Consider the following 15,000-nt stretch of genomic DNA (forward strand, 5'->3'; position numbering starts at 1 on the left):
CCGGCGTGAGGACGCCGCTCCCCGGTGTGAAAAACGGCCGCCGGAGGAATTTTGAAAGTTGAAAATTTGGCAAAGTGTCGACGGAAGTGCCAACCGCGCCGGCGGGGAGGCGCCCGTCGCCTCGCCCGGGATGGCGGCACCGGCGCCGGGTCGCCGCGCCTGCCAGCGGCCGCTAGTCTCCCCGGACGCCCGGGGGATTTCCCTTCCGCTCCCAGCGGCCGCAGTTCTCCTTCTGGTCCGCCTGGCGGCTGCCTCCGCCGGCTGCCAATCATCTCTCCCCGGCCGCCCGGGGGATTTCCCTTCTGCGCGCCTGTCAGCTCCTGCCAATCATCTCTCCCCGGCCGCCAAGGGGGATTTCCCTTCTGCGCGCCTGGCAGCTCCTGCCAATCATCTCTCCCCGGCCGCCCGGGGGATCTCGTTAAGGTCCGTGTTTCGTGGGGTTTTATTTCAAAGTTTGTCTTTTTTTTCCCCAAAGTGTCTAAGAGCCGATCGGCTCAGCGGGGGGCGCCCGTCGCCTCGCCCGGGATGGCGGCACCGGCGCCGGGTCGCCGTGCCTGCCAGCGGCCGCTCGGGGGATTTCCCTTCTGCGCGCCTGTCAGCTCCTGCCAATCATCTCTCCCCGGCCGCCCGGGGGATCTCTTATGGTCCGTGTTTTATGGGGTTTTTTTTTTGTGCGTTTGACCTTTTTTTCCCCCAAAGCGTCTAAGTGCCGATCGGCTCGGCGGGAGGCGCCCGCCTGAAAACTGCGGCTTGCCACGCGACCTGAAGAGGCTTGTCACGCAACCCGGGGGGGCGGTGCCCTCGCTCTGCCTCCCCCCCGCGGGGATCCGCCGTCGGCGGCCTGTGAGCAGAGTTCACTGGGACTTTGTCAGAGTCGGGTGTCCGATCCCCTGGTACTCTGACTTTTGGTAAGCTAATTGACAGGACTCGCTGTCTCGGACACGGTTCTTGACGGGGGTGTTCAAAAGTAGGTCACAGAGAGAGTGTCACCTGTCCCATTACATGAAGACCAACCACTCAAAGTGTCCGACTTTGTGGAACTCCGGCCCGGATCCGGCCGTCAAATTCAACCTCATTCCGGTAGTGCCTTTTCCGCTCCGAGGCCTCCTCCGGGGCCGTCCGACGCCCGGTTCCACGGCGGGACCCCCGACACCGACTCGAGGAGGTACCCCTTTTTGCCGGCCGAGGTGCGCCGCCGCCGGCGTGAGGACGCCGCTCCCCGGTGTGAAAAACGGCCGCCGGAGGAATTTTGAAAGTTGAAAATTTGGCAAAGTGTCGACGGAAGTGCCAACCGCGCCGGCGGGGAGGCGCCCGTCGCCTCGCCCGGGATGGCGGCACCGGCGCCGGGTCGCCGCGCCTGCCGCGGCCGCTAGTCTCCCCGGACGCCCGGGGGATTTCCCTTCCGCTCCCAGCGGCCGCAGTTCTCCTTCCGGTCCGCCTGGCGGCTGCCTCCGCCGGCTGCCAATCATCTCTCCGGATTTCCCTTCTGCGCGCCTGTCAGCTCCTGCAAATCCTCTCTCCCCGGCCGCTCGGGGAGGCGGGATCTCGCCCTCTGGTAGACGCTAGCAGCCTGCCACCTGCTAGGGACTCGGCCTCTGGCATTACCCAGGCTCCGGCAGCCCTGGGTCGGCCTGGCTTTTCCCAGCCGCCTGGGACGATCTCTCCCTCTGTCCTGGAACCCTGGGCCGGCCTGCCGCCTCAGGCTTAGCCCCCTGGGTCGCCTGGAAGTGGCGCCGCCTTGTGGACGAGCCGGGGAGAGCCGCTCTCCGTTGCCATCCGGTGGATTTTTAGCAAATTGCAGCTTTCCATAGCAAATTGCAGCCTTCCACCTGCTAGGGACTTAGCCTCCGGCATGTACCCAGGCTCTGGTAGCCCTGGGTAGGCCTGGCTTTCCCAGCCGCCTGGGACAAATCTCTCCCTCTCTCCTGGAACCCTGGGCCAGCCTGCCGCCTCAGGCTTAGCCCCCTGGGTCGCCTGGAAGTGGTGCCCTCTTGGTAGACACTTAGCAGAATGCAGCCTGCCACCTGCTAGGGACTTAGCCTCTGGCTTTACCCAGGCTCGGGTAGCCCTGGGGGTCGGCCTGGCTTTCCCAGCCGCCTGGGACAATCTCTCCCTCTCTCCTGGAACCCTGGGCCGGCCTGCCGCCTCAGGCTTAGCCCCCTGGGTCGCCTGGAAGTGGCGCCGCCTTGTGGACGAGCCGGGGAGAGCCGCTCTCCGTTGCCATCCGGTGGATTTTTAGCAAATTGCAGCTTTCCATAGCAAATTGCAGCCTTCCACCTGCTAGGGACTTAGCCTCCGGCATGTACCCAGGCTCGGGTAGCCCTGGGTAGGCCTGGCTTTCCCAGCCGCCTGGGACGATCTCTCCTTCTTCTCCTGGAACCCTGGGCCAGCCTGCCGCCTCAGGCTTAGCCCCCTGGGTTGCCTGGAAGTGGTGCCCTCTTGGTAGACACTTAGCAGAATGCAGCCTGCCACCTGCTAGGGACTTAGCCTCTGGCTTTACCCAGGCTCGGGTAGCCCTGGGTCGGCCTGGCTTTCCCAGCCGCCTGGGACAATCTCTCCCTCTCTCCTGGAACCCTGGGCCGGCCTGCCGCCTCAGGCTTAGCCCCCTGGGTCGCCTGGAAGTGGCGCCGCCTTGTGGACGAGCCGGGGAGAGCCGCTCTCCGTTGCCATCCGGTGGATTTTTAGCAAATTGCAGCTTTCCATAGCAAATTGCAGCCTTCCACCTGCTAGGGACTTAGCCTCCGGCATGTACCCAGGCTCGGGTGGCCCTGGGTAGGCCTGGCTTTCCCAGCCGCCTGGGTCAATCTCTCCCTCTCTCCTGGAACCCTGGGCCAGCCTGCCGCCTCAGGCTTAGCCCCCTGGGTCTCCTGGAAGTGTCGCCCTCTGGTAGACACTTAGCAGAATTCAGCCTGCCGCCTGCTAGGGACTCAGCCTCCGGCATGTACCCAGGCTCGGGTAGCCCTGGCTTTCCCAGCCGCCTGGGACAATCTCTCCCTCTCTCCTGGAACCCTGGGCCAGCCTGCCGCCTCAGGCTTAGCCCCCTGGGTCGCCTGGAAGTGGTGCCCTCTCGGTAGACACTTGGCAGCATGCAGCCTGCCACCTGCTAGGGACTTAGCCTCTGGCTTTACCCAGGCTCGGGTAGCCCTGGGTCGGCCTGGCTTTCCCAGCCGCCTGGGACGATCTCTCCCTCTCTCTCCTGGAACCCTGGGCCGGCCTGCCGCCTCAGGCTTAGCCCCCTGGGTCGCCTGGAAGTGGCGCCGCCTTGTGGACGAGCCGGGGAGAGCGGCTCTCCGTTGCCATCCGGTGGATTTTTAGCAGAATGCAGCCTGCAACCCGAGTGCTGGCGCCGCCTTGTGGACGAGCCGGGGACTGCGGCTCTCCGTTGCCATCCGGTGGATTTTTAGCAGATTGCAGCCTTCCACCTGCTAGGGACTTAGCCTCCGGCATGTGCCCAGGCTCGGGTAGCCCTGGGTAGGCCTGGCTTTCCCAGCCGCCTGGGACGATCTCTCCCTCTTCTCCTGGAACCCTGGGCCAGCCTGCCGCCTCAGGCTTAGCCCCCTGGGTTGCCTGGAAGTGGTGCCCTCTCGGTAGACACTTAGCAGAACGCAGCCTGCCGCCTGCTAGGGACTTATCCTCTGGCTTTACCCAGGCTGGGGTGGCCCTGGGTCGGCCTGGCTTTTTTCCCAGCCGCCTGGGACAATCTCTCCCTCTCTCCATGAACCCTGGGCCGGCCTGCCGCCTCAGACTTCCCCTTCCGCTCCGAGCGGCCGCAGTTCTCGTTCTGGTCCGCCTGGCAGCTACCTCCGCCGGCTGCCAATCATCTCTCTCTCTCTCTCCCCCCGGCCGCCCGGGGGAACTTCCCTTCTGCGCGCGCCTGGCAGCTACCTCCGCCTGCCAATCATCTCTCCCCCGGCCCTCCCGGGGGACCTCCCTTCTGCGCCGGCCGGCCGGCCGGCCGGCTGCAGTTCTCACTGGTCCGTGTTGTATGGGGTTTATTAAAATGTCGGTCTTTTTCCCCCAAAGTGTCTAAAAGTGCCGATCGGCTCGGCGGGAGGCGCCCGTCGCCTCCCCCGGGATGGCGGCACCGGCGCCCTCTCGCCGTACCTGCCAGCGGCCGCTCGTCTCCCCTGGCCCGCGCCGGGGGATTTCCCTTCTGCTCGGAGCGGCCGCAGTTCTCCTTCTGGTCCGCCTGGCGGCTGCCTCCGCCTGCTGCCAATCATCTCTCCCCGGCCGCACAGGGGGACTTCCCTTCTGCGCGCCTGGCAGCTCCTGCCAATCATCTCTCCCCGGCCGCCCGGGGGATCTCACCGAGGTCCGTGTTTCGTGGGGTTTTATTTCAAAGTTTGCCTTTTTTATTTTTTATTTTTTTCCCCAAAGTGTCCGAGAGCCGATCGGCTCAGCGGGGGGCGCCCGTCGCCTCGCCCGGGATGGCGGCACCGGCGCCCTCTCGCCGTACCTGCCAGCGGCCGCTCGTCTCCCCTGGCCCGCCCGGGGGATTTCCCTTCTGCTCGGAGCGGCCGCAGTTCTCATTCTAGCGCGCAGGGCAGCTCCTGCCAATCATCTCTCCCTTCCGCGACCAGCCGGAAGCGGTTCTCATTGGTCCGTGTTTCGTTGGTTATTTATTTTTCAAAGTTTGACTTTTTCTTTTTTTTTTCCCCAAAAGTGTCTAAAAGTGCCGATTGGCTCGGCGGGAAGCGCCCGCCTGAAAACCGAGGCTTGCCACGCGACCTAAAGAGGCTTGTCTCGCAACCCGGGGGGGCGGTGCCCTCGCTCTGCCTCCCCCCCGCAGGGATCCGCCGTCGGCGGCCTGTCAGCAGAGTTCACTGGGACTTTGTCAGAGTCGGGTGTCCGATGCCCTGGTACTCTGACTTTTGGTAAGCTAATTGACAGCACACGCTGTCTCGGACACGGTTCTTGACGGGGGTGTTCAAAAGTAGGTCACAGAGAGAGTGTCACCTGTCCCATTACATGAAGACCAACCACTCAAAGTGTCCGACTTTGTGGAACTCCGGCCCGGATCCGGCCGTCAAATTCAACCTCATTCCGGTAGTGCCTTTTCGGCTCCGAGGCCTCCTCCGGGGCCGTCCGACGCCCGGTTCCACGGCGGGACCCCCGACACCGACTCGAGGTGGTACCCCTTCGTGCCGGCCGAGGCGCGCCGCCGCCGGCGTGAGGGCGCCGCTCCCCGGAGTGAAACACGGCCGCCGGAGGAATTTTGAAAGTTGAAAATTTGACTAAGTGTCGACGGAAGTGCCATATGCGCCGGGCGGGAGGCGCCCGTCGCCTCGCCCGGGATGGCGGCGCCGGCGCCGGCTCGCCGCGCCTGCCAGAGGCCGCTCGTCTCCCCGGAGGCCCGGGGGATTTCCCTTCTGCTCGGAGCGGCCGCAGTTCTCCTTCTGGTCCGCCTGGCAGCTACCTCCGCCGGCTGCCAATCATCTCTCTCCCCGGCCCGGGGGGGACGACTCTCCCTTCTGCGCGTGCGCGCCTGTCAGCTCCTGCAAATCGTCTCTCCCGCCGCCCGCCGAGGGTGACTTCCCTTCTGCGCGTGCGCGCCTGTCAGCTCCTGCCAATCATCTCTCCTCTCTCCCCGCGGCCGCCCGGGGACTTTCCCTTCTGCGCGCGCGCGTGCGCGCCTGTCAGCTCCTGCAAATCGTCTCTCCCCCCGGCCGCCAAGGGGGATTTCCCTTCTGCGTGCGCGCCTGTCAGCTCCTGCAAATCCTCTCTCCCCGGCCGCTCGGGGAGGCGGGATCTCGCCCTCTGGTAGACGCTAGCAGCCTGCCACCTGCTAGGGACTCGGCCTCCGGCATTACCCAGGCAACGGCAGCCCTGGGTCGGCCTGGCTTTTTCCCAGCCGCCCGGGACGATCTCTCCCTCTCTCCTGGAACCCTGGGCCGGCCTGCCGCCCTCAGGCTTAGCCCCCTGGGTCGCCCGGAAGTGGCGCCGCCTTGTGGACGAGCCGGGGAGAGCGGCTCTACGTTGCCATCCGGTGGATTTTTAGCAAATTGCAGCTTTCCATAGCAAATTGCAGCTTTCCATAGCAAATTGCAGCTTTCCACCTGCTAGGGACTTATCCTCTGGCTTTACCCAGGCTGGGGTGGCCCTGGGTCGGCCTGGCTTTTTTCCCAGCCGCCTGGGACGATCTCTCCCTCTCTCCTGGAACCCCGGGCCGGCCTGCCGCCCTCAGGCTTAGCCCCCTGGGTCTCCTGGAAGTGTCTCCCTCTGGAAGTCACTTAGCAGAACGCAGCCTACCGCCTTGCTAGGGACTTAGCCTCTGGCTTTACCCAGGCTAGGGTAGCCCTGGGTCGGCCTGGCTTTTTTCCCAGCCGCCCGGGACGATCTCTCCCTCTCTCCTGGAACCCTGGGCCGGCCTGCCGCCCTCAGGCTTAGCCCCCTGGGTCGCCTGGAAGTGGCGCCGCCTTGTGGACGAGCCGGGGAGAGCGGCTCTCCGTTGCCATCCGGTGGATTTTTAGCAGAATGCAGCCTGCAACCCGAGTGCTGGCGCCGCCTTGTGGACGAGCCGGGGACCGCGGCTCTCCGTTGCCATCCGGTGGATTTTTAGCAGAATGCAGCCTTCCACCTGCTAGGGACTTAGCCTCCGGCATGTATCCAGGCTCGGGTAGCCCTGGGTAGGCCTGGCTTTCCCAGCCGCCTGGGACAATCTCTCCCTCTCTCCTGGAGCCCATGGCCGGCCTGCCGCCCTCAGGCTTAGCCCCCTGGGTTTCCTGGAAGCGTCTACCTCTGGTAGACACTTAGCAGAATGCAGCCTTCCACCTGCTAGGGACTTAGCCTCCGGCATGTACCCAGGCTCGGGTAGCCCTGGGTAGGCCTGGCTTTCCCAGCCGCCTGGGACGATCTCTCCCTCTCTCCTGGAACCCTGGGCCGGCCTGCCGCCCTCAGGCTTAGCCCCCTGGGTCGCCTGGAAGTGGCGCCGCCTTGTGGACAAGCGGGGGAGAGCGGCTCTCCGTTGCCATCCGGTGGATTTTTAGCAGAATGCAGCCTGCAACCCGAGTGCTGGCGCCGCCTTGTGGACGAGCCGGGGACCGCGGCTCTCCGTTGCCATCCGGTGGATTTTTAGCAGATTGCAGCCTTCCACCTGCTAGGGACTTAGCCTCCGGCATGTACCCAGGCTCGGGTAGCCCTGGGTAGGCCTGGCTTTTTTCCCAGCCGCCTGGGACGAACTCTCCCTCTCTCCTGGAACCCTGGGCCGGCCTGCCGCCCTCAGGCTTAGCCCCCTGGGTCTCCTGGAAGTGTCTCCCTCTGGAAGTCACTTAGCAGAACGCAGCCTGCCGCCTGCTAGGGACTTAGCCTCTGGCTTTACCCAGGCTAGGGTAGCCCTGGGTCGGCCTGGCTTTTTTCCCAGCCGCCTGGGACGATCTCTCCCTCTCTCCTGGAACCCTGGGCCAGCCTGCCGCCTCAGGCTTAGCCCCCTGGGTTGCCTGGAAGTGGTGCCCTCTTGGTAGACACTTAGCAGATTGCAGCCTTCCACCTGCTAGGGACTTAGCCTCTGGCATTACCCAGGCTCGGGTCGGCCTGGCTGTCCCAGCCGCCTGGGACGATCTCTCCCTCTCTCCTGGAACCCTGGGCCGGCCTGCCGCCCTCAGGCTTAGCCCCCTGGGTCGCCTGGAAGTGGCGCCGCCTTGTGGACAAGCGGGGGAGAGCGGCTCTCCGTTGCCATCCGGTGGATTTTTAGCAGAATGCAGCCTGCAACCCGAGTGCTGGCGCCGCCTTGTGGACGAGCCGGGGACCGCGGCTCTCCGTTGCCATCCGGTGGATTTTTAGCAGATTGCAGCCTTCCACCTGCTAGGGACTTAGCCTCTGGCATTACCCAGGCTCGGGTAGGCCTGGCTGTCCCAGCCGCCTGGGACGATCTCTCCCTCTCTCCTGGAACCCTGGGCCGGCCTGCCACCTCAGGCTTAGCCCCCTGGGTCGCCTGGAAGTGGCGCCGCCTTGTGGGCAAGCGGGGGAGAGCGGCTCTCCGTTGCCATCCGGTGGATTTTTAGCAGAATGCAGCCTGCAACCCGAGTGCTGGCGCCGCCTTGTGGACGAGCCGGGGACTGCGGCTCTCCGTTGCCATCCGGTGGATTTTTAGCAGATTGCAGCCTTCCACCTGCTAGGGACTTAGCCTCTGGCATTACCCAGGCTCGGGTAGGCCTGGCTTTCCCAGCCGCCTGGGACCATCTCTCCCTCCCTCCTGGAACCCATGGCCAGCCTGCCGCCTCAGGCTTAGCCCCCTGGGTCTCCTGGAAGTGTCGCCCTCTGGTAGACACTTAGCAGAACGCAGCCTTCCACCTGTTAGGGACTTAGCCTCCGGCATGTACCCAGGCTCGGGTAGCCCTGGGTAGGCCTGGCTCTCCCAGCCGCCTGGGACGGTCTCTCCCTCTCTCCTGGAACCCTGGGCCAGCCTGCCGCCTCAGGCTTAGCCCCCTGGGTCTCCTGGAAGTGTCGCCCTCTGGTAGACACTTAGCAGAATGCAGCCTTCCACCTGCTAGGGACTTAGCCTCCGGCATGTACCCCGGCTCGGGTAGCCCTGGGTAGGCCTGGCTCTCCCAGCCGCCTGGGACGGTCTCTCCCTCTCTCCTGGAACCCTGGGCCAGCCTGCCGCCTCAGGCTTAGCCCCCTGGGTCTCCTGGAAGTGTCTCCCTCTGGAAGACACTTAGCAGAACGCAGCCTGCCACCTGCTAGGGACTTAGCCTCTGGCTTTACCCAGGCTTGGGTAGCCCTGGGTCGGCCTGGCTTTTTTCCCAGCCGCCCGGGACGATCTCTCCCTCTCTCCTGGAACCCTGGGCCGGCCTGCCACCTCAGGCTTAGCCCCCTGGGTCGCCTGGAAGTGGCGCCGCCTTGTGGATGAGCCGGGGAGAGCGGCTCTACGTTGCCATCCGGTGGATTTTTAACAGAATGCAGCCTGCAACCCGAGTGCTGGCGCCGCCTTGTGGACGAGCCGGGGACTGCGGCTCTCCGTTGCCATCCGGTGGATTTTTAGCAGATTGCAGCCTGCCAGCTGCTAGGGACTAAGTCTCTGGCGTTACCCAGGCTCGGGTAGCCCTGGCTTTCCCAGCCGCCTGGGACAATCTCTCCCTCCCTCCTGGAACCCATGGCCGGCCTGCCGCCCTCAGGCTTAGCCCCCTGGGTCTCCTGGAAGTGTCTCCCTCTGGAAGACACTTAGCAGAACGCAGCCTGCCACCTGCTAGGGATTAGCCTCTGGCTTTGCCCAGGCTCGGGTAGCCCTGGGTCGGCCTGGCTTTTTTCCCAGCCGCCCGGGACGATCTCTCCCTCCCTCCTGGAACCCTGGGCCAGCCTGCCGCCTCAGGCTTAGCCCCCTGGGTCTCCTGGAAGTGTCGCCCTCTGGTAGACACTTAGCAGAATGCAGCCTTCCACCTGCTAGGGACTTAGCCTCCGGCATGTACCCCGGCTCGGGTAGCCCTGGGTAGGCCTGGCTCTCCCAGCCGCCTGGGACGGTCTCTCCCTCTCTCCTGGAACCCTGGGCCAGCCTGCCGCCTCAGGCTTAGCCCCCTGGGTCTCCTGGAAGTGTCGCCCTCTGGTAGACACTTAGCAGAATGCAGCCTTCCACCTGTTAGGGACTCAGCCTCCGGCATGTACCCAGGCTTGGGTAGCCCCAGCCCGGCCTGGCGCTCGCCGCAGGAAGGCCTCCTCGGGGGCTCCGTTTTTTTGGGGGGTTTTTTTTGTCAAAGTGTCTACGGAAGTGGAAGTTCTCTCAGGGGGAAGCTCCCCTCGGACCCTGCCCAGGAGGGTGAGCCCCGGCCCGGCTTGCCTCCCCTAGGCCCGCCCGCTCCGGAACCCGGTTCTCCCTGCAGACCCCGCCTCGGGGCAACCCTCCAGCTCCCCATCTCCCGGCAGCCGGGGTCAAATACAGCACCACCTCTTCCTTCCGCTGGCCCTCAAGAGTCCTCACCGCTCCCCCAGGCAGGCTTCCACGGGAGGCCGATCGGACCCCGCCATTAAGCCCCCTGACAAACGGCCGTCCCTGGAAGTCTCTCCGGGGCCGACTATTAAGTCCCACCGCCGACCCTCCGGGGCCGACTATTAAGTCCCACCGCCGACCCTCCGGGGCCGACTATTAAGTCCCACCGCCGACCCTCCGGGGCCGACTATTGGCCCGACTATTAAGTCCAACTGTGACTTATGCTTGGAAATGTGACTTATGCTTGGAAATGTGACTTATGCTTGGAAATGTGACTTATGCTGGCAAATGTGACTTATGCTGGCAAATGTGACTTATGCTGGCAAATGTGACTTATGCTGGCAAATGCGGGGCCGACTATTAAGTCCCACCGCCGACCCTCCGGGGCCGACTATTAAGTCCCACCGCCGACCCTCCGGGGCCGACTATTAAGTCCCACCGCCGACCCTCCGGGGCCGACTATTAAGTCCCACCGCCGACCCTCCGGGGCCGACTATTAAGTCCCACCGCCGACCCTCCGGGGCCGACTATTAAGTCCCACCGCCGACCCTCCGGGGCCGACTATTAAGTCCCACCGCCGACCCTCCGGGGCCGACTATTAAGTCCCACCGCCGACCCTCCGGGGCCGACTATTAAGTCCCACCGCCGACCCTCCGGGGCCGACTATTAAGTCCCACCGCCGACCCTCCGGGGCCGACTATTAAGTCCCACCGCCGACCCTCCGGGGCCGACTATTAAGTCCCACCGCCGACCCTCCGGGGCCGACTATTAAGTCCCACCGCCGACCCTCCGGGGCCGACTATTAAGTCCCACCGCCGACCCTCCGGGGCCGACTATTAAGTCCCACCGCCGACCCTCCGGGGCCGACTATTAAGCCCACTGCCAGAGATAGCACTCATGGGAATCTCTCTGGGCCCGACTATTAAGTCCAACTGTGACTTATGCTTGGAAATGTGACTTATGCTTGGAAATGTGACTTATGCTGGCAAATGTGACTTATGCTGGCAAATGTGACTTATGCTGGCAAATGTGACTTATGCTGGCAAATGTGACTTATGCTGGGAAATGTGACTTGTCCTCCCAAATGTGACTTATGCTGGCAAATGTGACTTATGCTGGCAAATGTGACTTATGCTGGCAAATGTGACTTATGCTGGCAAATGTGACTTATGCTGGCAAATGTGACTTATGCTGGCAAATGTGACTTATGCTGGGAAATGTGACTTGTCCTCCCAAATGTGACTTATGCTGGCAAATGTGACTTATGCTGGCAAATGTGACTTATGCTGGCAAATGTGACTTATGCTGGCAAATGTGACTTATGCTGGCAAATGTGACTTATGCTGGCAAATGTGACTTATGCTGGCAAATGTGACTTATGCTGGCAAATGTGACTTATGCTGGCAAATGTGACTTGTCCTCCCAAATGTGACTTATGCTGGGAAATGTGACTTGTCCTCCCAAATGTGACTTATGCTGGCAAATGTGACTTGTCCGCCCGAATGTGACTTATCCAGCTAAATGAGACTTCTCCCTAAGCTGAGCTCCAGGGAGGGTAGCTGGTAGACTGGGGGCTTAATCTTCAGCTTCTACCGGGCTTATGGAGCCCTGAGTCGGCCTGGCTCTCCCAGCCGCCGGGGACAATCTCTCCCTCTCTCCTGGAACCCTGGGCCAGCCTGCCGCCTCAGGCTCGCCCCCCTGGGTCTCCTGGAAGTGGCGCCGCCTTGTGGACGAGCCGGGGAGAGCGGCTCTCCGTTGCCATCCGGTGGATTTTTAGCAGAATGCAGCCTGCAACCTGAATGCTGGCGCCGCCTTGTGGACAAGCCGGGGAGCGCGCCTCTCCGTTGCCATCCGGTGGATTTTTAGCAGATTGCAGCCTTCCACCTGCTAGGGACTTAGCCTCCGGCGTTACCCAGGCTCGGGTAGCCCTGGGTAGGCCTGGCTTTCCCAGCCGCCTGGGACAATCTCTCCCTCTCTCCTGGAACCCTGGGCCTGCCTGCCGCCTCAGGCTTAGCCCCCTGGGTTGCCTGGAAGTGGTGCCCTCTTGGTAGACACTTAGCAGAATGCAGCCTGCCACCTGCTAGGGACTGAGCCTCCGGCATTACCCAGGCTCGGGTAGCCCTGGGTAGGCCTGGCTCTCCCAGCCGCCTGGGACAATCTCTCCCTCTCTCCTGGAACCCTGGGCCAGCCTGCCGCCTCAGGCTCGCCCCCCTGGGTCTCCTGGAAGTGGCGCCGCCTTGTGGACGAGCCGGGGAGAGCGGCTCTCCGTTGCCATCCGGTGGATTTTTAGCAGAATGCAGCCTGCAACCTGAATGCTGGCGCCGCCTTGTGGACAAGCCGGGGAGCGCGCCTCTCCGTTGCCATCCGGTGGATTTTTAGCAGATTGCAGCCTTCCACCTGCTAGGGACTTAGCCTCCGGCGTTACCCAGGCTCGGGTAGCCCTGGGTAGGCCTGGCTTTCCCAGCCGCCTGGGACAATCTCTCCCTCTCTCCTGGAACCCTGGGCCTGCCTGCCGCCTCAGGCTTAGCCCCCTGGGTTGCCTGGAAGTGGTGCCCTCTTGGTAGACACTTAGCAGAATGCAGCCTGCCACCTGCTAGGGACTGAGCCTCCGGCATTACCCAGGCTCGGGTAGCCCTGGGTAGGCCTGGCTCTCCCAGCCGCCTGGGACAATCTCTCCCTCTCTCCTGGAACCCTGGGCCAGCCTGCCGCCTCAGGCTCGCCCCCCTGGGTCTCCTGGAAGTGGCGCCGCCTTGTGGACGAGCCGGGGAGAGCGGCTCTCCGTTGCCATCCGGTGGATTTTTAGCAGAATGCAGCCTGCAACCTGAATGCTGGCGCCGCCTTGTGGACAAGCCGGGGAGCGCGCCTCTCCGTTGCCATCCGGTGGATTTTTAGCAGATTGCAGCCTTCCACCTGCTAGGGACTTAGCCTCCGGCGTTACCCAGGCTCGGGTAGCCCTGGGTAGGCCTGGCTTTCCCAGCCGCCTGGGACAATCTCTCCCTCTCTCCTGGAACCCTGGGCCTGCCTGCCGCCTCAGGCTTAGCCCCCTGGGTTGCCTGGAAGTGGTGCCCTCTTGGTAGACACTTAGCAGAATGCAGCCTGCCACCTGCTAGGGACTGAGCCTCCGGCATTACCCAGGCTCGGGTAGCCCTGGGTAGGCCTGGCTTTCCCAGCCGCCTGGGACAATCTCTCCCTCTCTCCTGGAACCCTGGGCCTGCCTGCCGCCTCAGGCTTAGCCCCCTGGGTTGCCTGGAAGTGGTGCCCTCTTGGTAGACACTTAGCAGAATGCAGCCTGCCACCTGCTAGGGACTGAGCCTCCGGCATTACCCAGGCTCGGGTAGCCCTGGGTAGGCCTGGCTCTCCCAGCCGCCTGGGACAATCTCTCCCTCTCTCCTGGAACCCTGGGCCAGCCTGCCGCCTCAGGCTCGCCCCCCTGGGTCTCCTGGAAGTGGCGCCGCCTTGTGGACGAGCCGGGGAGAGCGGCTCTCCGTTGCCATCCGGTGGATTTTTAGCAGAATGCAGCCTGCAACCTGAATGCTGGCGCCGCCTTGTGGACAAGCCGGGGAGCGCGCCTCTCCGTTGCCATCCGGTGGATTTTTAGCAGATTGCAGCCTTCCACCTGCTAGGGACTTAGCCTCCGGCGTTACCCAGGCTCGGGTAGCCCTGGGTAGGCCTGGCTTTCCCAGCCGCCTGGGACAATCTCTCCCTCTCTCCTGGAACCCTGGGCCTGCCTGCCGCCTCAGGCTTAGCCCCCTGGGTTGCCTGGAAGTGGTGCCCTCTTGGTAGACACTTAGCAGAATGCAGCCTGCCACCTGCTAGGGACTGAGCCTCCGGCATTACCCAGGCTCGGGTAGCCCTGGGTAGGCCTGGCTCTCCCAGCCGCCTGGGACAATCTCTCCCTCTCTCCTGGAACCCTGGGCCAGCCTGCCGCCTCAGGCTCGCCCCCCTGGGTCTCCTGGAAGTGGCGCCGCCTTGTGGACGAGCCGGGGAGAGCGGCTCTCCGTTGCCATCCGGTGGATTTTTAGCAGAATGCAGCCTGCAACCTGAATGCTGGCGCCGCCTTGTGGACAAGCCGGGGAGCGCGCCTCTCCGTTGCCATCCGGTGGATTTTTAGCAGATTGCAGCCTTCCACCTGCTAGGGACTTAGCCTCCGGCGTTACCCAGGCTCGGGTAGCCCTGGGTAGGCCTGGCTTTCCCAGCCGCCTGGGACAATCTCTCCCTCTCTCCTGGAACCCTGGGCCTGCCTGCCGCCTCAGGCTTAGCCCCCTGGGTTGCCTGGAAGTGGTGCCCTCTTGGTAGACACTTAGCAGAATGCAGCCTGCCACCTGCTAGGGACTGAGCCTCCGGCATTACCCAGGCTCGGGTAGCCCTGGGTAGGCCTGGCTCTCCCAGCCGCCTGGGACAATCTCTCCCTCTCTCCTGGAACCCTGGGCCAGCCTGCCGCCTCAGGCTCGCCCCCCTGGGTCTCCTGGAAGTGGCGCCGCCTTGTGGACGAGCCGGGGAGAGCGGCTCTCCGTTGCCATCCGGTGGATTTTTAGCAGAATGCAGCCTGCAACCTGAATGCTGGCGCCGCCTTGTGGACAAGCCGGGGAGCGCGCCTCTCCGTTGCCATCCGGTGGATTTTTAGCAGATTGCAGCCTTCCACCTGCTAGGGACTTAGCCTCCGGCGTTACCCAGGCTCGGGTAGCCCTGGGTAGGCCTGGCTTTCCCAGCCGCCTGGGACAATCTCTCCCTCTCTCCTGGAACCCTGGGCCTGCCTGCCGCCTCAGGCTTAGCCCCCTGGGTTGCCTGGAAGTGGTGCCCTCTTGGTAGACACTTAGCAGAATGCAGCCTTCCACCTGCTAGGGACTTAGCCTCCGGCATTACCCAGGCTCGGGTAGCCCTGGGTAGGCCTGGCTTTCCCAGCCGCCTGGGACAATCTCTCCCTCTCTCCTGGAACCCTGGGCCAGCCTGCCGCCTCAGGCTTAGCCCCCTGGGTTGCCTGGAAGTGGTGCCCTCTTGGTAGACACTTAGCAGAATTCAGCCTGCCGCCTGCTAGGGACTCAGCCTCCGGCATGTACCCAGGCTCGGGTAGCCCTGGCTTT

Source organism: Leptodactylus fuscus, unplaced genomic scaffold (assembly GCF_031893055.1).
Source record: "Leptodactylus fuscus isolate aLepFus1 unplaced genomic scaffold, aLepFus1.hap2 HAP2_SCAFFOLD_673, whole genome shotgun sequence".
Taxonomy (NCBI): Eukaryota; Metazoa; Chordata; class Amphibia; order Anura; family Leptodactylidae; genus Leptodactylus; species Leptodactylus fuscus.